The sequence below is a fragment of the Arachis ipaensis genome, chromosome B05 (genome assembly GCF_000816755.2).
Source record: "Arachis ipaensis cultivar K30076 chromosome B05, Araip1.1, whole genome shotgun sequence".
NCBI classification, from domain to species: Eukaryota; Viridiplantae; Streptophyta; class Magnoliopsida; order Fabales; family Fabaceae; genus Arachis; species Arachis ipaensis.
In genome coordinates, this window is record NC_029789.2 from 80,167,803 (window position 1) to 80,189,045 (window position 21,243).

Below are 21,243 nucleotides of genomic sequence, written 5' to 3' on the forward strand. Positions count from 1 at the left end.
GGCGTGCCACGCCCATTATTGAGCTTGGAGTTCCCTCTCTAGTCATTATAACTGGTGTGCCACGCATATAGTGGATCTTGGAAAACCTTCTCTGGACATTCTGCCTGGCATGCCACGCCCAACAATGGCGTGCCACGCCCTGTCAAAGATCCTGGCATTTGCTTGAAGTGGCATGCCCTACTCACACGCCCAGTACTTTTGCTTGTCCTCTTTTGTTGCTCTTTTCACCTGAAATCTAAGCAAGAACTCATTTCAAAGCGGAGTTTTAAAAACTTATGATATATCTCTTAACAATGCATCAAATGAATGTGAATTCATCACATCTATGGCCTTTTTAGATGAGAAAAAGAGGTAGATAATGCAAGTCATCACAACACCAAACTTAATTTTTGCTTGTCCTCAAGCAAATCAATGTGAATTATTCCAAATAATTGAGACTTGACCCTTAAGAGAATGTAACCACAATTAGAGATAAGGATTAAGTATCAATCATGCATGAACTTTATTTGCTTTCATATCACAATGAAACCCTTAGACTTTTGAGGACCTCTTTAAGTGCTTGCTTCTAGAGCCACCTCTATTGATTGTCACCTTGAAGTAGTAAGGTTGTTCTTTTTCTTTTGATTGTTCTTTTTCTTCTTTCATTATTCTTTTGTTTCTTTGATTGACCGCGACTCTAAATATTTTGTCTCAAGACGACCTTTTAAAGTAAGCTTTCAATTAGCACTCCCAAACTAGTTGGTTTTAGGGTACTAGGTGTTGAGACACCCCTAAGAATTCACTTGCTCAGGTCTCTTTTCTTGACACATCTTAACCACAAGTATCTACTAGGATCTTGGCTCTTTGAGCCATTTGTTTCTGTAGTTGATGCTCAGAGCCTTGGGTCTTGCTTACTACTTTATGGTTCTATTTATATTCAAGGGTCATCCTTAGCATCTACTTGTTATGTCCTTTATGTCCAGTTTTTCATTATCGATTACTGATAAACCCCTATTTTATGATTTATCTTGTGCTCAATTGAGTGTTTTTATCAATTTTTCACCCACTTATTCATAAGATTTGCATGGTTTTACAATTCCTTCCTTATTCTATGATATATGTGAAAACATGTTTCCTATGCCTTAAAAATATTAATTTTAATTACCCCTTATTACCATTCAATGCCGTGATCTGTGTGTTAAGTAATTTCAGACTTCATAGGGCAGGAATGGCTTAGAGGACAAAAAGGAAACATGCAAAAATGGAAGGAATGCACAAAATGGAGTTTTGAAGAAAAAGGCAGCAACGCACACGCATGGACGACGCGGACGCGTGCCTAGCGCAAAACGCAAGCGACGCGCACCATTGACTGACGCATACGCGTGACAAGAAAAATCTCCAAGTGACGAGCACGCGTGACCCATGCGCACGCGTGACGGACGCCACGTGCAGAAAATTGCAGAAGTCGCCCCCAGCGATTTCTGGGCCTTTTTCGGCCCAAATCCAAGCCCAGAGACACAGAATAAGAGGCTGAAGAATGAGGGAATCGAAAGGAAGAGACATTCATTCGACATAACATTCATTATTGACAATTAGAGGTTTTAGATGTAGTTTTGAGAGAGAGAGGCTCTCTCTTCTCTCTTAGGTTTTAGAATTAGGATTTCTCTTAGAGTATGGTTATTTCTCCAATTCCAGGTTCAATGTTCCTTTAATTTATGTTTCTTTTCTACTTTTATTTATTCTAATGCTTTTACTTGTTAATTACTTATGTTGCCAAATTGGCTTATGAACCTTCCCATGTTAGATTTGAATTTATGTTTAAATGCAATTTGAGGTATTTCAGATTTATGATTGCTTTCTTCTATTTATGATATAAATAATTTAGATTTTTCCCCCTTTGCTTTGGTTGAGTAATTGGTGACACTTGAGTTATCAAACTCAGCAATTGATTGAAAATTGGAAATTGCTGGTTGATTTAGATCCCTCTAAAGCTAGTCTTTCCACAGGAGTTGGCTAGGACTTGAGGAATCAAGTTAATTAGTCCACTTGACTTTCCTTTATTTAGTAAGGGTTAACTAAGTGGGAGAAATAAACAATTCTCATAACACCTGATAAGGATAACTAGGATGGGATTTCCAATTCTCATACCTTGCCAAGAGTTTTATTAATTATTATTTTAATTATTGCAATTTACTTTTCTTGTTTCTTATTCCAAAAACCCAAAATTATACCTTTTCCATAACCAATAATAAATACACCTCCCTGCAATTCCTTGAGAAGACGACCCAAGGTTTGAATACTTCGGTTATCAATTTTATTAGGGTTTGTTACTTGTGACAACCAAAACTTTTGTACGAAAGGATTCTTTGCTGGTTTAGAAACTATACCTACAACGTGATTATTCTTATAAAATTCTTTACTAGCAAAAGTCCTCTCGTAAAAAAAATGATGCCGTTGCCGGGGATTTGCAAACGTGTGCCTTATTATTAGTTATTGTAAATATTTTCTTTTTCTTGTTTATTTGTTTTTATTTTTGTTTTTAATTCTTATTAGCTACTATGAGTTCTCACCCCATCGCTTTGAGTTTGGTTCCAATGTTGTTGAAAGGAATGGAAGCTATAACAGGAACATGCATCAAGATCGAAACAATCACAGATGGAAGGAGCCACGAGGATCTGATCAACCCTTTCGGTAACAACACTTTCCAAAGTACCAAGGACAACGACCATTCTACAATGCATGCCAAGACAATAGTTATGGTGGGCCCCCTCGTGACAAACCACCTCCACCTAATTACTATGGTCAAGAGCCATTCCGAGATGTGTACTAAGATGATAGATATGGTGGACCCCCTTGTAGTTACCAACAAGCCCCATCATATGCCTATAAACCACCTCCTCAACATAGCTTCGAACCACTATACTCACAAGCCACTCACAACCATTCACCTCCGTATGACCATAACCCTTATCCACCCCAATTCTAATCCAATTACTCCCAAGAACCACCACTTCCATATGCATCATGTCTATATCCATCGAATCAAGAATCACATGATTGTCTTAAGAAAACCGTGGATAAATTCCATGTAACCCTTCATCAATTGGAGCAAGCGATAAATCGATTATCCCCCAGTATGAAGGAGACACTAAAAGCTCTGATTGACAGTACGGAGCATGACTTTATCCTGGAACAAGTAGATGGAGCTACAATTATCGAAGAAGAAGAATTAGTTGAAGACTTAGGAGACGCTGAACCTCCATGGGAATCAAGAATTGTGGAGAATTCTGCCTAGAAATTTGCAGTGGATGCTAAGGAGGATAGTGCACAACCCCCAAAGCATGTATCTTATGAAGAACTGGACGGAACAAATCAAGAAGCAAGTTTCCTTGGTAATGATGATCACGAATCAAGCTCTCCTAGTGACGAACTCGCATCTATAATTAAATTCTCTGAGACTGAAGATTCTGTCCCGAGTGAATATGAAGATGATGTAAGGGTAGATTTTTCTCAACCTCCAACTTATGACTAGAGTGATGAAGAAGAAATTGAAGACTTTGATCAAGATGTGGTTGCAGTCGAAGAAGTTTGTCAGGAAATGGAAGAATTCACAAAGGAGTACAAGGAAGTGGAGCTTGTAGAACCACCAGAAACACCTCTCCCAAGGTCATTACCACCTAATACAAACTTCAAGTGGGTAAAATCCTTAGCCTTTATCTTTACCTTTCCACTTGAATATGGTTTGCTTGAAACCGATGGCCAGCTTAGAGCTCTTTGTGGCCTTAAGAGTAAAAGAGAGATGGTTAGCAATAGAAATTGGCACCCAAGGTTCAATACAGTTCCATGCTTCAAATGGAAGTGCAAGGATTGGTATAGAGTTCGATTAAATGGGTCTCAGAAGATGTTTGGGCATCTCAGTGGAAATTCAGGTTGTGAACCGCCCAGTTGGAATAATGAAGATAATAGCGAAGACGGGTATAGAAGCAAGGTTTGGGATCCTGGAATTTATCCTGACAATCAATACTCTTGGAGCCTGAAAACCTGCTTTAACTTGCTCAAAGGCTTTACGTGCCTAGTGTGGGACCCCGGAGGCTATTGAAATTGCAAACGTTGGTGGAGATTTCTGGATGAGTTCAAGCACATGCCACAATAAAAAGGAGCTCAACAAATATCCAATTTAAGGACTTTAACTAAACGTGCTAGGTGGGAGACAACCCACCATGGCGTTCCTTTTTAAATTTTAATTTTATTCTGTTATTGTTTGTCTTTAGTTTCATTTTATTTTATTTTATATTATTTTCCCTGGAATCATGCATATAGTCTGTATTTGCATTGGCATATTGCATAAAAAAATATATCATCACCCCACGTGTGCGCATGGGCCACGCGTGGGCGTCGATTCCAAATCGGTGTATCAATCTACTGTCCAGAAAGGTGGGCTGGAATCGTGCGGCTGGTATGCGTTAGGCATAATTTAGGCCACGCGTACGCGTCATTTTCATTTACACACACCACGTGTAAGCGTGGGCGATGCGTACGCGTCGCTTGAAAATTTTGCCCCCCATATTGAAACAGAGAGTTGCGCCAAAACAACGCTGGAATTGTGCGTTTAACACAAATCTGGTCGACGCGTACGCGTGCTGATACGCACAAAACTTGTCTCTCAACAAATTTTCTTTGGCAAGTGTACCGAATTTGTCGTCAAGTAAAAACTCACAATAGAGTGAGGTCGAATCCCACAGAGATTGATTGATCAAGCAACTTTAATTAGAGGAATGTTCTAGTTGAGTGAACCAGAATTTGATTTGATATTTGCAGAAAATTAAATGGCGGGAGAGTAAATAGCAGAAACAGTAAATGCTAGAAATAAAGAGCTGAATGTAAATGGCGGAAAGTAAATTGCAGAATCTTAAACGGGAATGGGGTAATTGCTTATAAAAGTAAATGGCAGAAATTAAAGAGAATGGGTAAGATCAGAAATGGGGAGTTCATTGGGCTCAGGAGATGTTGCATTCTCCGGATCAAGTTCATTTTTATCTCTTCCTCAATCAATGCATTCGTTGATCTCCTTGGCAATCTCAAGTGATCAAATTACAATTCCTAATAATTCAATCTCTCAAATCTTGATCAATAGCCAATTCCTTAGTCAATTGCTCATGAGAAGAGATGAAGTATGGTCACTGATTATACCACATGCATTTCCCAAATCAAGTGCTTGTAGGATTATAGTCACATATCCATCCAAACCCAATTTGGTCCAGCATGAGAAAGCATTTCTAGCATGATCTCTTCATTCCTCTTTCAAGGTTCAGAAGAGATCCAAGTATGAATAGCTTCTTTTCTAAGATAACTACCCAATTGGATGAAGATCGAAAGCTTTCTAGTAAAATCAAGAGAAAACATAGAAGAAGGAGAATGAAAACTAATATTGATCCATCAAATTACAACAGAGCTCCCTAACCCAATGAAAGGGGTTTAGTTGTTCATAGCTCTGGAAAATGAAAACCAAGATGGAGAATACATGATGAAAGTAAAACTAGAAGTGCAGAGAAAGTAAAATACAGAGAGTAGTTCTATGACAAAGGCTCTCTAAAGTTTCCAACTCCCTAACTAATTCAAAGCTACTCCTATATATACTACTCTTCTCATCTTCTAGTTGGTTCTTCAAGTCTTGGGTATGGGCTTCTGAATCTTGAGTTTGAAGCAGTTATCCTTTTCATTGGGCTTAGCTTTGCTTGCAGAGAGAAAAGGTGAAGTAGGCAGGGACTTTGACTCAGGACGTTAGTAGTGTCAACGTTAAGTGAAAGTGTGGGTTCGAGAACGTTAGTGACAATCACCTTTTTCACTAACGTTCCTAACCCAAATATGATCACGTTGATTTCAACGTTAGTGGCACTAACGTGACCACTAACGTTGCCTCTTGGTCCTTCGCACACGTTATTGGGACTTACCTTTCCCAATAACGTGGAGAGTCCTCCCTTGTCCCTACGTTAGAGTCCATGTTAACTAGGTTAACGTGGCTTCTAACGTAGCAGTGCCAATTCTTCGAGAACGTTAGTGACACTTACCTTTGTCACTAACGTTCCAATGTGCCCCTTTCCCACGTTAGAGTCCACGTTAACTAGGTTAACATGGCTTCTAACGTAGTAATGCTAGCCATCCCCAACATTAGTGACAAAAGTGAGTGTCACTAACGTTGGCTATCAATTGCTCTCTCCATGTTAGCTTCCACGTTAACGTGGCTTATGGAGGCTTGGCCAACGTTAGTGACAAAGGTGAATGTCATTAACGTTGGCTTCTCTTTTGCTTCTTAACGTTAGAGTCCACGTTAACTAAGTTAACGTGGCAACTAACGTGGTCAATTATGAGCTTGGTCCAACGTTAGTGACAAAGGAGAGTGTCACTAACGTTGGCCTTGTTGTCTTCTTCCACATTAGAGTTCACGTTAACTTAGTTAACGTGACTCTTAACGTGGGTTTATGATGGCTTCGATTCACTTGATTGCATCCCATGAGACTTTTATTCATTGATCCTTTTGTTGTCATTTCAGGGCTTATTTGTATTCTTAGGCTAAGTGCTCTGTAAGGGGGCAACTCTTTAGAATAAGCTTTCAGCCAACGCTCCCGAACCAGTTGGTTCAAGGTGCTAGGTGTTGAAGCACCCCTAAGGACTTACTTCTTCAAGTCTCTCCCCCATACATACACACCACAGGCACATGGTTTGTTTATTTTCTTTCCTTGAGGTCTTGGTGTCCAGCACCTTTTTGGGTTACTAAATATTCTGTAGCAAAGATTGCTCTTGATAGTGGACTTTCAGCTGATAATCCCGGGTTAGTTAACCCAAGTTACCAGGTGATAAAGTACCCCTGAGAGCTTAGTAATCCAAGCAGATCCTTGGTACAGAAACACCACAGACACATCCCTCAAGACTCAAACCCTTGGTGCCTAGCCTCTTTTCTTGCTATTTTTCTTTTATTCTTCAACTTTGATTGTTCTTTCCCTTTTTCTTATTAGGATCTTGTTATCTAACTAGTCTCATGGGGTGTGTTCAAGCATATGATTCATGACAGATAGTTGTCTTCCTACCTTGTGGTTGAACCAACTTAGCTAACTTATGACCACACCCAAACTCAGGAACTTACTCCATAGTATGAACTCCACTCTGGTCTTTTATAAAATACTCATTCTCTTTTCATTTGATTCAAAAGGACAAGCATACAATTAAGTAAGGAAATGATGTAGTAATGACATTCAGACTAGCAATCCTAGACCTAAGCAATGAAAAACTTAAAAGATAGAATTTAAAAAGGTTCCAACTAACGAGTAACTATTAATCAAAAGTGCATTCGGACTTCCAACTTTCATCATTCTAAGTACATGGAATTATGTACAATACAACCTTTGGGTGATGGTTTCTAGTTGCCCTCTTTTTGTCATCATCCTAGTCTTTGCTACCTCACTTCCTTGGGTGAAGGTGTACCATTTCCTCATAAGATTCCTACAAAGTTATTGGAAGTTGCTTGTTCCTAAAGCACTTGAGAAATAGTAAGCTTGCATGTATGCTTGTGACTTTTGAACTTAATTTGGTGTGTGAACACCAAACTTAGTTCCTTGCCCAGTACAAAACCTTGCATATATGCAGAGAACCTCATATCTTGTTATTAACAAAACAATTATTAACTAAAGTCTAACTACATCTAAGTGGTTTCCCTTGATTGGTTAGAGCTAGCAATGTGCTTTGGGAGTGGAGTGTGATTCTAACTAATATCCTTTGGTGGAACACCAAACTTAGGATTACACTTTCACTCTTGGATTGTTTTGGTGTGGAACATCAAACTTAGCTCCTCGCAATACAGGGAAAACAACTTGTGACTTTTATTGAAATAAAGATGAAAAGGAAACTACCTCCCAACAGAGTGCTCTTTTATCGTCGCTAGCTCGACGATTCCTCAATTACTTGAGATGATACTTTACTCTGGGGTTTTCCCCCATGTTGCCCATATAATGTTTGAGTCTTTGTCTGTTCACAGTGAACGTCCTCTCTGAACCTTCATCCATGATTTCGATGTGTCCATATGGCGAGACTTTTGTGACAAGAAAAGGTCTGGACCACCTTGATTTGAGTTTTCCTGGGAACAGTCTCAATTTAGAATTGTAGAGGAGTACTTGCTGCCCCTTTTCGAAACTCCTGGGTGCAAGATGCAGGTCATGTCTTCTCTTTGCCTTTTCTTTATAAATCTTGGTATTTTCATAGGCTTGTGACCTGAATTCCTCCATCTCTTGCAGCTGCAAGATTCTCTTTGCACTAGCAGCAATGCTGTCAAAATTTAGTATCTTGATAGCCCAGAGAGCTTTGTGTTCCAGCTCTAGTGGTAGATGACAAGCTTTCCCATACACCAGTTGATATGGGGACATTCCAAGTGGTGTTTTGAATGCTGTTCTGTATGCCCAAAGCGCATCATCCAGCTTCTTCGACCAATCCTTTCTTGATGCACCCACAGTCTTTTCCAAAATCCTTTTTAGCTCTCTATTTGATATCTCAGTTTGCCCACTTGTTTGGGGGTGGTAAGGTGTGGCAACCTTGTGCTTTACCCCGTATCGTAGGAGAAGAGCTTCTAGTGGTCTGTTACAGAAATGACTCCCTCCATCACTGATGAGTGCTCGTGGGACTCCAAAACGGCTAAAGATGTTCTTCCTGAGGAAGTTCATGACTACCTTGTTATCATTCGTTGGAGTTGCAATAGCCTCTACCCACTTGGAAACATAATCCACTGCTACCAAGATGTACTTGTTTGAATATGAGGTTTGGAATGGTCCCATGAAATCTATCCCCCATACATCGAACAGTTCCAGTTCCAAGATGAAATTTTGTGGCATCTCATTCCTTTTGGGCAAGTTTCCAGATCTTTGGCATTCGTTGCAGCTCTTCACTAGTTCTTTGGCATCCTTGAAAAGGGTGGGCCAAAAGAATCCGCTTTGTAACACTTTTGCTGTAGTTCTGTCCCCTCCGAAATGTCCTCCATAGCAAGAGCCGTGGCAATTCCATAGGACCTCTCGTCCTTCCTCTTCCGAAACACATCTTCTAAGGATTCCATCTAAACACTTCTTGAAGAGATATGGCTCATCCCAGACAAAGTACTTTGCATCATTTATGAGCTTCCTTTTTTGATGTTTATTGATCCCTGGAGGTAGCGCCCCAGTTGCCTTGAAGTTGGCAATGTCTGCAAACCATGGTGCTTTGTGAACTGTCATCAACTGCTCATCAGGGAAAAGCTCGTTCACACTTGTATCATGTGTTCCACCTTCCTCATGAGGGATTCTAGATAGGTGATCCGCTACCTTGTTCTCCACTCCTTTCTTATCTCTGATTTCAATATTGAATTCCTGCAACAATAAGATCCATCTTATTAATCTTGGTTTTGATTCTTGTTTGGCAAACAAATATTTAAGTGCTGTGTGATCTGTGAAAACAATCACTTTAGCACTAATGAGGTATGACCTGAACTTGTCAAATGCAAAAACTATGGCTAGCAACTCCTTTTCAGTAGTGGTATAATTTCTTTGAGCATCATTGAGGACTTTGCTAGCATAGTATATCACATGGACTAAGTTATCTTTCCTCTGCCCTAAAACTGCCCCAACTGCAAAATCAGATGCATCACACATCAATTCAAAGGGTAAGTTCCAATCAGGTGGGAAAATGATAGGGGCAGATGACAATCTTTCTTTCAAATGCTCGAATGCTAACATACATGTTTCATCGAAGATAAATGGTGTATCTGATATAAGGAGATTGCTCAAGGGCTTAGCTATTTTTGAAAAATCTTTAATAAACCTTCTGTAAAAGCCAGCATGCCCTAAAAAACTTCTAATTGCCTTGACATCACTGGGTGGAGGAAGTTTTTCAATAAGTTCCACTTTAGCCCTGTCCACTTCAATGCCTTGGTTAGAAACCTTATGGCCAAGGACTATTCCTCCTGTCACCATAAAGTGACATTTCTCCCAGTTCAAGACCAGATTGGTCTCTTGGCACCTTTTCAATACTAAGGCAAGGTGACTCAGGCAGCTAGTAAAGGAATCTCCGAATACCGAGAAATCATCCATAAAAACTTCAATGAATTTCTATATCATATCTGAGAAGATAGAAAGCATGCAGTGTTGAAAAGTCGCAGGTGCATTACATAGCCCAAATGGCATGTGCCTGTAGGCAAACACTCCATATGGACAAGTAAATAAAGTTTTCTCTTGGTCTCTGGGATCAACCACTATTTGGTTATATCCTGAATAACCATCAAAAAAACAGTAATATGAGTAATATGCGAGTCTTTCCAACATATGATCCATGAAAGGGAGGGGAAATGATCCTTTCGTGTAGCCTCATTGAGTTTCCGATAGTCTATGCACATCCGCCATCCTGTGACGGTCCTCGTAGGAATTAGAATGACCGGGTAGCTTTCATTTTTTCCTAGGTATGCATATTTGAGAGTGGGTGGCAGTGCTTTGAGCTCAAGTTTGGGTGCCTCTATCTTTTCATTCTCTTCCTCTAGTGCACCTTGTATGCGAATCTCTGTTGTTGCAACCTCTTCACTCGATGTAGACTCCTCCTCTATTAACCTTTCAGGCTCTTCTTCTTCAAAACTCTCCTGCACTTTCTCTTCAAGTGAGTCCAACCTCATACATTCCCCTAATTGTTCTGGTGGGTAACTCATGGCCTTGAACACATTGAATGTCATCTTTTCATTGTGCACTCTCAGGGTGAGATCACCTTTTTGGACATCAATGACAGCTCCAGCAGTGGCCAAGAATGGCCTTCCCAGGATGATGGAGGTCTTGGCTTCCTCCTGTATGTCCAGCACTACAAAATCTGCCGGGAATATGAAGTCTCCCACTTTCACCAGCAAATCCTCTACTACGCCATGAGGGAATTTGAACGATCGGTCTGCCAGTTGTAAGGCCATTTTTGTTGGTTTAGCCTCCTCAATCTTCATCTTCTTCATCATAGCAACTGACATTAAATTGATGCTGGCTCCTAAGTCACAAAGAGCCTTCTCCACCGTGATTTCCCCTATAATACAAGGGATCTGAAAACTCCCGGGATCCTTCAATTTCTGGGGCAGTTTGTGCTGAATGATAGCACTACATTCTTCGGTTAGTATCACAGTCTTGTTGTTCTTCCAGCTTCTCTTCTTAGTCATTAGCTCCTTTAAAAACTTGGCGTAGAGTGGCATTTGTTCTATTGCTTCAGCAAAGGGTATGTTGATTTGTAATTTCTTGAAGATTTCCAAAAATCTCAAAAACTGGTTGTCATCCCCCTTTTTCTTCAATTGCTGAGGGTATGGAACTCTTGGGACGTCCAGCTTCAGCATCCCTTCTTCTTTTTGCAAACTCGAAGTGAAAGCTTGAGCTCCATCTTACTTTTCTCCCTTTTCATTTGAGCCCTCTTCTTGTGGTTTCTGGGAGAATTCCTTCAGTTCCTTCCCACTCCTAAGGGTGATAGCTTGACATTCCTCCCTTTTGTGTGAGTCAGTATCACTGCAAAGGTTGTGGTTGGAAATCTGCTTGAATAGGTAGCCAATTTGTGTCTCAAGTTTCTTGATGGTAGCATCTTGATTCTGCATATTGGACTGCACTTCCTCTCGGAATGCTTTATTGTCTTGGATCTCTTGGCATATGCCTTCAAGTAAGTTTTCAATCCTTGAGAGTCTGTCATCAGATGATGGTGGATTGGGATTAGAGGTAGAAGGATGAGGAGTGTTATTTTGGTTTTGATATAGATGTGGAAAGGTGTTGTTATGGTGGTGTTGATATGTTCTCTGTGTGAATTGTTGGTGAGCTGCATTGTTGTTGGGGTTGTGACGTCTCTGATCTTGGCCTTGATCTTGTTGATTCCTGCACCCAAAGTTTGGGTGATTCCTCCAACCAGGGTTGTAGGTCTTGGAGTATGGGTCATGATTTTGTCTAGGTGAATTTCCAATGTTGTTGGCTTGCTCCTGCTCACTCTCTGCCTCTGCATTCACTCTCTCTTGGGTTGTTGATGAGGTGGTGATTGCTGCTACTTGGTTCCTCTCCATCTTCTTGGTGAAGTCAGCTAATTGCTTGGTAATGAGCTTGTTTTGGGCCAGCAGAGCATCTACATTGTTTAGCTCCATCACTCCTCTAGTGTTCTCTCTTTCGGAGGCATAGAATTAGTCATTCTTTGCTACAGTTTCAATGACATCTATGGCCTCCTCAATGGTCTTCTTCATGTTCAGAGATCCCCCGGATGAGTGGTCTACTGCTTTCTTTGATTCATAAGAAAGGCCTTCATAGAAAATGTGTAGCTACACCCATTCATTGAACATATCTGGTAGACACCTCCTTGTTAGGTCCTTAAACCTCTCCCATGCTTCATATAGAGTCTCACCATCTTGCTGCCTGAAAGTTTGAACCTCAGCTTTCAGCCTGTTGATTCTTTGAGGAGGATAGAATCTGGCTAAAAATTTGTTCACCACATCTTCCCAGGTTGTCAAACTCTCCTTAAGGAAGGATTCCAGCCATTTAGATGCCTTATCCTTGAGTGAGAAAGGGAACAAAAGTAGTCTATAGGTGTCAGGATGAACACCATTAGACTTCACAGTATCGCATATCCTCAGGAAGGTGGTTAGATGTTGATTGGGGTCTTCTTGGACGCCTCCTCCGAATGAACAGTTGTTCTGAACAAGGGTGATGAGCTATAGTTTTAGTTCAAAGTTGTTGGCATGTATGGTTGGCTATTGAATGCTACTCCCACAGTTTCCTGGGTTTGGGTTGATGTAGGAGCCTAGAACTCTTCTCTCTTGCCCAGCATGATTTGCTAGACCTTCTCTGCCATGGTTGTGAGCCTCTTCTTTATGAATGTTCTCCATATTCTCCTCCATGTCTAGTTCAAAGTACTCTTCTTCTTCCTCAGCACCCACTACTCTTTTTCCTCTTGCTTCCCTCCTTAATCTAAGGAAGGTCCTCTTAGGTTCAGAATCAAAGGAAGTTGAAGCCCCACTTCTCCTCCCTGTCATACAACCAACAAGGTACAAGCAAGAAAAATAGATGCAAAAAGTATTCTGTTAGAATTACTGTTAGTGTGAGTGATGCAATATATCAAACAGTTAGTGGGTTAGTGAACTGAATTGTTAATAACAAAAAAAATAAACGAAAAAGTAGGGGGAAGGGAAGAAATTAACTAAAGCTGAAAGTGAATTAACTCAACAGAAATTTAAATCAAACAAAAGAAAAAATGCTCAATCTAGTTATCCTCCAATTTAATCATTGTTGATTCAAAATCAATCCCCGGCAACGGCGACATAAATTTGATACGCACAAAACTTATCTCTCAACAAATTTTCTTCGGCAAGTGTACCAAATTTGTCGTCGAGTAAAAACTCACAATAGAGTGAGGTCGAATCCCACAGAGATTGATTGATCAAGCAACTTTAATTAGAGGAATATTCTAGTTGAGCGAACCAGAATTTGATTTGAGATTTGCAGAAAATTAAATGGCGGGAGAGTAAATAGCAGAAACAGTAAATGCTAGAAATAAAGAGCTGAATGTAAATGGCGGAAAGTAAATTGCAGAATCTTAAACGGGAATGGGGTAATTGCTTATAAAAGTAAATGACAGAAATTAAAGAGAATGGGTAAGATCAGAAATGGGGAGTTCATTGGGCTCAGCAGATGTTGCATTCTCCGGATCAGGTTCATTTTCATCTCTTCCTCAATCAATGCATTCATTGATCTCCTTGGCAATCTTAAGTGATCGAATTCCAATTTCTTGGTAATTCAATCTCTCAAATCTTGATCAATAGCCAATTCTTTGGTCAATTGCTCATGAGAAGAGATGAAGTATGGTCACTGATTATACCACATGCATTTCCCAAATCAAGTGTTGGTAGGATTATAGTCACATATCCATCCAAACCCAATTTGGTCCAGCATGAGAAAGCATTTCTAGCATGATCTCTTCATTCCTCTTTCAAGGTTCAGAAGAGATCCTAGTATGAATAGCTTCTTTTCCAAGATAACTACCCAATTGGATGAAGATCGAAAGCTTTTTAGTAAAATCAAGAGAAAAGATAGAAGAAGGAGAATGAAAACTAATATTGATCCATCAAATTACAACAGAGCTCCCTAACCCAATGAAAGGGGTTTAGTTGTTCATAGCTTTGACGTTAGAGTCCACGTTAACTAGGTTAACGTGGCTTCTAACATAGCAGTGCCAATTCTTCGAGAACATTAGTGACACTTACCTTTGTCACTAACGTTCCAATGTGCCCCTTTCCCATGTTAGAGTCCATGTTAACTAGGTTAACATGGCTTCTAACGTAGTAATGCTAGCCATCCCCAACGTTAGTGACAAAGGTAAGTGTCACTAACGTTGGCTCATCATCTCTTTATCCACGTTAGCTTCCACGTTAACTAAGTTAACGTGGGAGTTAACGTTGCTCATGGTGGCTCTTGGTGGTTCACCCCAACGTTAGTGACAAAGGTAAGTGTCACTAACGTTGGCTATCAATTGCTCTCTCCATGTTAGCTTCCACGTTAACAAAGTTAACTTGGGAGTTAACGTGGCTTATGGAGGCTTGGCCAACGTTAGTGACAAAGGTGAATGTCACTAACGTTGGCTTCTCTTTTGCGTCTTAACATTAGAGTCCACATTAACTAAGTTAACGTGGCAACTAACGTGGCCAATTATGAGCTTGGTCCAACGTTAGTGACAAAGGAGAGTGTCACTAACGTTGGCCTTGTTGTCTTCTTTCACGTTAGAGTTCAGGTTAACTTAGTTAACGTCTCTTAACGTGGGCTTATGATGGCTTCGAGGGCGTTATTGGCGATTACCTTTCTCATTAACTTTGCAAGTTAGCACCCATTCCACGTTAGAGGTCACGTTAGTGGGACTAATGTGACTGCTGACGTGGTTCTTCTTTGCTTCCTTTGTCCTGAAATCAAGCAACAAAGTGCATCAAAGTTCTAGTCCAAGTCATGAGTCATGCATCATCCAATTTGTCATATAATTCATGCAAAATTCTCATGAAATCATGTAAAGTGCACAATGTATGCTTGAATCAAGATGTAAGTGAATATCTACCCAAAACTAGCTTATTTTCTAAGAAAATGCATGAAACTACCTTAAAAACAGTAAAGAAAAGGTCAGTGAAACTGGCCAAAATGCCCTGGCATCACGTGCCTCACGCGTACGCGTCATTTCCATTATCCCTCATTCACGCATTCGCGTCAATGATTGATAAACCCATATTTCATGAGTTCTTTTGTGCTTAATTAGAGTGATTTATTCAACTCTTCACCTACTTATTCACATTAATTGCATAGTTTTACTTTCCCTTCCTTATTATGTCATATAATGAAAAACATGTTTTCTAAGCTTTAAAAATTAATCATTTTAATTACCTTTATTTCCATTCGATGCCGTGATTAGTGTGTTGAGTAGTTTCAGATTTTCTAAAGGCAGAATGACTTAAAAAGATGGAAAAAGGAAACATACTAGAATGGAAGGAGGAAGCAAAACGGAGCTTTAAAGAAACTGGTATCCACGCGATCGCATGGATGACGCGATCACGTGCCAAGCATGAATCAGCAGCGACGCGGCCGCATGCCTGACGCGACCGCGCGCCTCAAGCAGAATACACATGATGCGGTCGCATGACTGACGCGACCACGTGGCAAGGAAAAGCTCCGAATGACGCGACCGCGTGACCCACGCGGACGCGTGACAGAGGCCACGCACCAGAAATTATAGAATACGCCCCCAGCAAATTCTGAAGCCCTTTTTGGCCCAGATCCAAGTACAGACAGCATAGACCAGAGATTATAAAGTGTGGGAATGCTTCCATTCAAAGAGAGCTCGCATATTTTCACCTTCCAATGATTTAGATTTAGTTGAGAGGGAGATCTTCTCTCTCTCTCTTTTAGGATTTAGGATTTCTTCTTATTTTAAGAGTAACTCTGGATCCAGGTTTAATGTTCTTTTAGTATTACTTCTATTTATTTATTCCAACATTTGAATTGATTATTATTATAAATTGATCTAAGAATTATTCCATGTTACAGATTTCTAATTGAATTAATGATAATGTGAGGTATTTTCAGTTTATGATTGTTCTCTTGATTTAAGTTGCCATTGCTTCCCATCTAAGGGCACTTTTATTATTTCAGCAATTTACTTTTTCTCCTTTTGGTTTTGGTTAAGAATTCAGTAACTCAACAGTTATTCAACTCAACATAATTGATAATCATTATCTTGCTAATTAAGTTGAACTTAAATAATCCCAACCTTTTCTTAGGAAATAATTAGGATTCAAAGGTCAATTTAATTAGTCTCTTGACTTTCCTTTGCTCCGGTAAAGGTTGACCAAGTGGAATTAAGATACAACTTTCATTATTGTTGAGAAGGGTAACTAAGTTGGACTTCTAATTTCCCTTATCTTGCCAAAAGTTGTTTTACAGTTATTATTTATTTTTACTTGCCATTTAATTCACTTATTTAAATTATTTGCTTCTCACCTTCTAAACCCCAATTACAACCTTTATAGCCAATAATAAGAACACACTTCCTCGCAGTTCCTTGAGAAGACGACCCGATGTTTGAATACTCGGTTAACAATTTTTAAAGGGGTTTGTTACTTGTGACAACCAACACGTTTGTAAGAAAGGTTGATTGCTTGGTTTAGTAACTATACTCACAACGAGAGTTTTTATAACCTCTAACCCATCAATCTTCTGCTCTTTCAAAATGGCGCCGTTGCCGGGGAACTGCTAACGTGTGCCTTATTATTGGTTATTGTAAATATTTTTATTTTGCTTGTTTATTTATTGTTGTGTTGTAAGACATGGTGGACAACCTTGTAACTACCAACAAGCCCCACCCCGTGCATATGAACCATCCTTTCAACATAACCTCGAACCACAACACTCACAAGCTTCTCTTCACCATTCGCCATCATATGATCCTTCCTTACCCCAATACCAATCCAATCGTTCCCAATCATCACCATTTTCCTTTGTATCATGTCCAAGTCTGGCAAACCGCGAAGCAAAGGATCGCCTAAAAGAAATAGTAACTAAATTTCAAACAACCATTCAACAACTAGGGCAAGTATTAATTCAATGGGCCACTAGGCGCTCAAGTATACAAGGATCAACCACAGCCCCATGTGGACAGCCCGATGAAGAGCGTAGCATGAAAGAAATACTAGAGACTCCAGTTGATAAGATAGAAAATGAATTCGTACTAGAACAAGTGGAAGAAGCTGTCATTATTCGAGAAGAAGAATTGGTTGAAGATCTAGGCGATGCTGAACTTCCTTGGGAATACAGAATTGAGGAAAACTCCGTCCGAGATACCACAGTTGATGCTAAGGAGGATACCGTACAATCTCCAAGGCAAGTCGTTTACGAAGAATCAGACGGAATAATCCAAGAAGCAAATTTCCTTGATAATGATAGTCACAAGTCTAGTTCTCCTAGTGATGAACTTGCGTCCGCAAGTGAATTCTCTGAGATCGAAGAATCTTCCCCAAGTGAATATGAAGATGATGCGGAGGTAGATTTTTCTCAACCTCTAATCTATGACTCGAGTGATGAGGAAGACATAGAAGACTTTGACCAGGATACAGATACAATTGAAGATCTTTGCAAGGAAGTGGAAGAATTCACAGAAGAGCATAAGGACACGGAACTCGCAGAACCACCAAAAACACCTATCCCAAGGCCATTACCACCCAATACAAGCTTCAAGTGGGTACAATCCTTAACTTATAATTTTACTTATTCACTTGAATATGGTTTGCTTGAAACAGATGGCCAGCTTAGAGCTCTCTGCGGCTTTAAGAGTAAGAGGGAAATGGCTCGTATTCAGAGCTGGTGCACCAGGTTCAATAAGGTTCCACGCTTTACCCCGAAGTACACGAATTGGTATCGTGCTCAATTGCATGGATCACGGAGAACGTTTGGTCGCCACGGTGAGATTCTACTATTTAACCCGCCCGAATGGAAACTTACAAATCAAAACGAAGGCGGATCTAAAAACACAGCTTGGGATCATAGATTATGTTCCTGACATTCGTCATCCCGGGAGGCTGGATATCTGTTTAAAGCTGCGCAGAAGCTTTACATGCCTAGTTTGGGACCCCGGAGGCTATTGGCATTCCAAGCACTGGTGGAGATTTTTGGACGAATTTAAACACAAGCCACCATAACAGGATACTCTTCCAATGTCCAACTTAAGGACTTTAACTAAAAGTGCTAGGTGGGAGACAACCCACCATGGTATGGTCGCTTCTTTTTCAATTTATTTCTTGTTAATTGCTTTCAATTTATCCCTTTTCATTTTAATTTATTAAACCTGGAATCATGCATAAGCATCCATGATAGTCATTGCATTCTGCTCTTTCAAAATGTGGTTAATTCTACTCTTTCTTGTTAATTCTGCACTTTTCATGCAAAAAAAAAGTGGTTGCACGACGCGACCGCATGCCCCATGCGATCGCGTCATATCGCGAAAAACACCACCCATGCGACCGCGTGACCCACGCGGCCGCGTGATATATATATCGGCGTAAGGATCCAACAAACAGAAAGTTGGGCTGGAATCGTGCGGCCCTTGTGCGTTTCGCACAAATTGGCCCACGCGATCGCATGCCCCATGCGATCGCATCACATGTACAATATCAATCCCACGCGACCGCGTGAGCGATGCGATCGCGTCACATGGATTGCACATCACCCCAAAAGGAGACAGAGAGTTGCGCTAAAACGGCGCTGAAGTCGTGCGTTTAGCACGACTTCCAGCGATGCGATCGCGCGAACCATGCGATCGTGTCACACTTCTTTCCCCCCTCTCATGCGATCGCGCACCCCACGCGATCGCGTGGATTCGAAAATATAACCCCCCCCAGCCCGCGAACCCTATCAGTCGCGTAGCCCTTGTTAGGTAGCTTAGGCTGTAGTTAGTGGATCTAGGTCTATTTACTTGCACTGTTCTTACTTCTGTGTTATCCTATGTGCAAATCTGTTGCTGCTATAATCACGATTCATATGCTGCTTTCTTGTATGTTGCTGCTGTTTACATTGAGTTTTTATGTTTATTTTATATTTATGTACATGCAGCTTGATTTTTTTAATTCATATGAACTAATTACATTGCTGTTTATTTTCCGGGACAATCCAACTTTAGCCGGAATGCTGCCCAATTTTTTTAAATTTGTTTTCATTCATGTTTTGGTTTGGCATTTCTGAAATCTGTTTTACACTGCTTTACCCAAACCATTACATGAATGCTATGGCAGACCTTCTCACCCTTTTTGATTTCCTGGTTCATAAACTGCTTGTTCAATTATGAGTACTTCTATTCTTACCTATGAATCCTTGTTATATGGTTTTTTCTTTATGCCACTTACTTTAACCCGCACTTTACTAACTCACTGTTTTTAATTTACTAATTTTTTTTCAAATCCTAACCATACTAACCCTTTTGTTATCTTTTCTGATTATTTTCACTTTCCTCTAACTTTCTAACCATGGCATATTGCTTATTTTCTTTCCATTTAACATTCATTCAATCACAATTCAATTACTCATTTTCCTTATTCTATTTCTCCCTTACCGCTTTGAGTTTCCTTTGTTTAATTGCCTATTTGCTTTCCTATTTTTTTATCCATTCCTGATTTTCTGTTTTTCAGGATGTCTGCCTCACAAAGGAAAGGCAAAGGCAAGGCTACTGGCAAGCGCAAGAGAGGACATTCCTCCCAGTCCATCATTGCTCTAATGCACGATTCATCATGGTGGGAGAAGAACTTCACACAGCAGGAGAAAGCTAACCAGCTGCTTCTTACGGATGATCCTGTAAAATTTGCAAACCGGTACTGTGAACTGAAGTACCCGACTTTTGCAAACTCCAGAAACCTATACCTAGAACGTACCTTGAAGATTCCAGAGGCCCTCCAGCAGTACACTACTGAGCAAATCAAGCAAAGAGGCTGGTTCTTTCTGGAGAGATCACTGACAGAGGTCAATGCATCTTGGGTCCGGGAATTCTATTGCAACTACTACCTTACTACCCTTGATGCAGTGAACCTGAGGGGAAAGCAAATTCTGGTCACAGAGGAGGCCATAGAGACCATTCTCCAGCTCCCAGCCAAGTCCGATCAGCCAGATGGTTTTGCACAGGCTGAGGAGGACATGGGCCAGATGCAGTTTGACTGGGATGCCGTAAAGGCACGGATAGCTCTCAACCCTGCTGTTCCTTGGGAAATGGGTCAGAACACCACTATGCCTAGAGGGATCAAGAAAGTGTACTTAAATGATGAGGCTCGGCTATGGCATCAGATCTTGAGTAATTTTGTGATGCCGAGTACTCACGAGACGGAGATCCCGGCTACCATGATCACCCTCCTTTGGTGTGTGCTGGAGGGTAAGGACATATACTTACCTCGTTTTATCCGGCATTATATGGCCAGGGCCCACGTACGAGGCACACTCCCCTTTTCTTACCTGATTACACGGCTAGGCCGTCAGGCTGATGTGCCTTGGGAGGATGCCGATGAGAGACCACCAGCAGCGGACTGTAGGAAGATCATCCCGCACAGCAGGAACTTCCTTGCTTTGGGCTACAGACCACCACCTGTCACTGCTACTGATGAGACAGCCCCTCCGTCTGCTGGACCCTCTTCATCTGCAGCTGCCCCAGCTGCCCCTGCTGCCACCACTGCACCTCCACCCGCCTCTGAGCCGGTCTATCGCCTCGTGCACCGTCTATTCCGCCAGCTTAATCAGATGGAGCGTCGTAACAGGCGCCGGTATGAGAGATTAGAGCGCCGCAGCAGGCGACGCTATTCCCATCTGAAGCTGATGATCAAACAGGGCGCCGACATCCCCTCCGAGCCCGACACTCCTTCAGAGCCATCAGAGGATGAGCACGAGGAGGAGGATGAGCACGAGGAGGAGCCTCATTTCCAGGCGGAGACTCATTAGCAGGCAGCCACAGAGCAGGCTGCCCCGCATCAGGAGGTTATGCCCCAGATAGAGGCTGCAGATCCGAAGATCCCGCTCCAGTCCGTCCCACCTCCACAGCAGCCAGACCCTCAGCCCACCACCACCACGGAGACCCCAGCTACCATCCCTACCATTGATGACACTCCTTCACACCAGGCTTGATTGAGCATCGAGGACGATGCTTCATTTTAAGTGTGGGGAGGTCGCCATCTCTGGCGTTTATTTTGGTGAACCACTACATACTTTT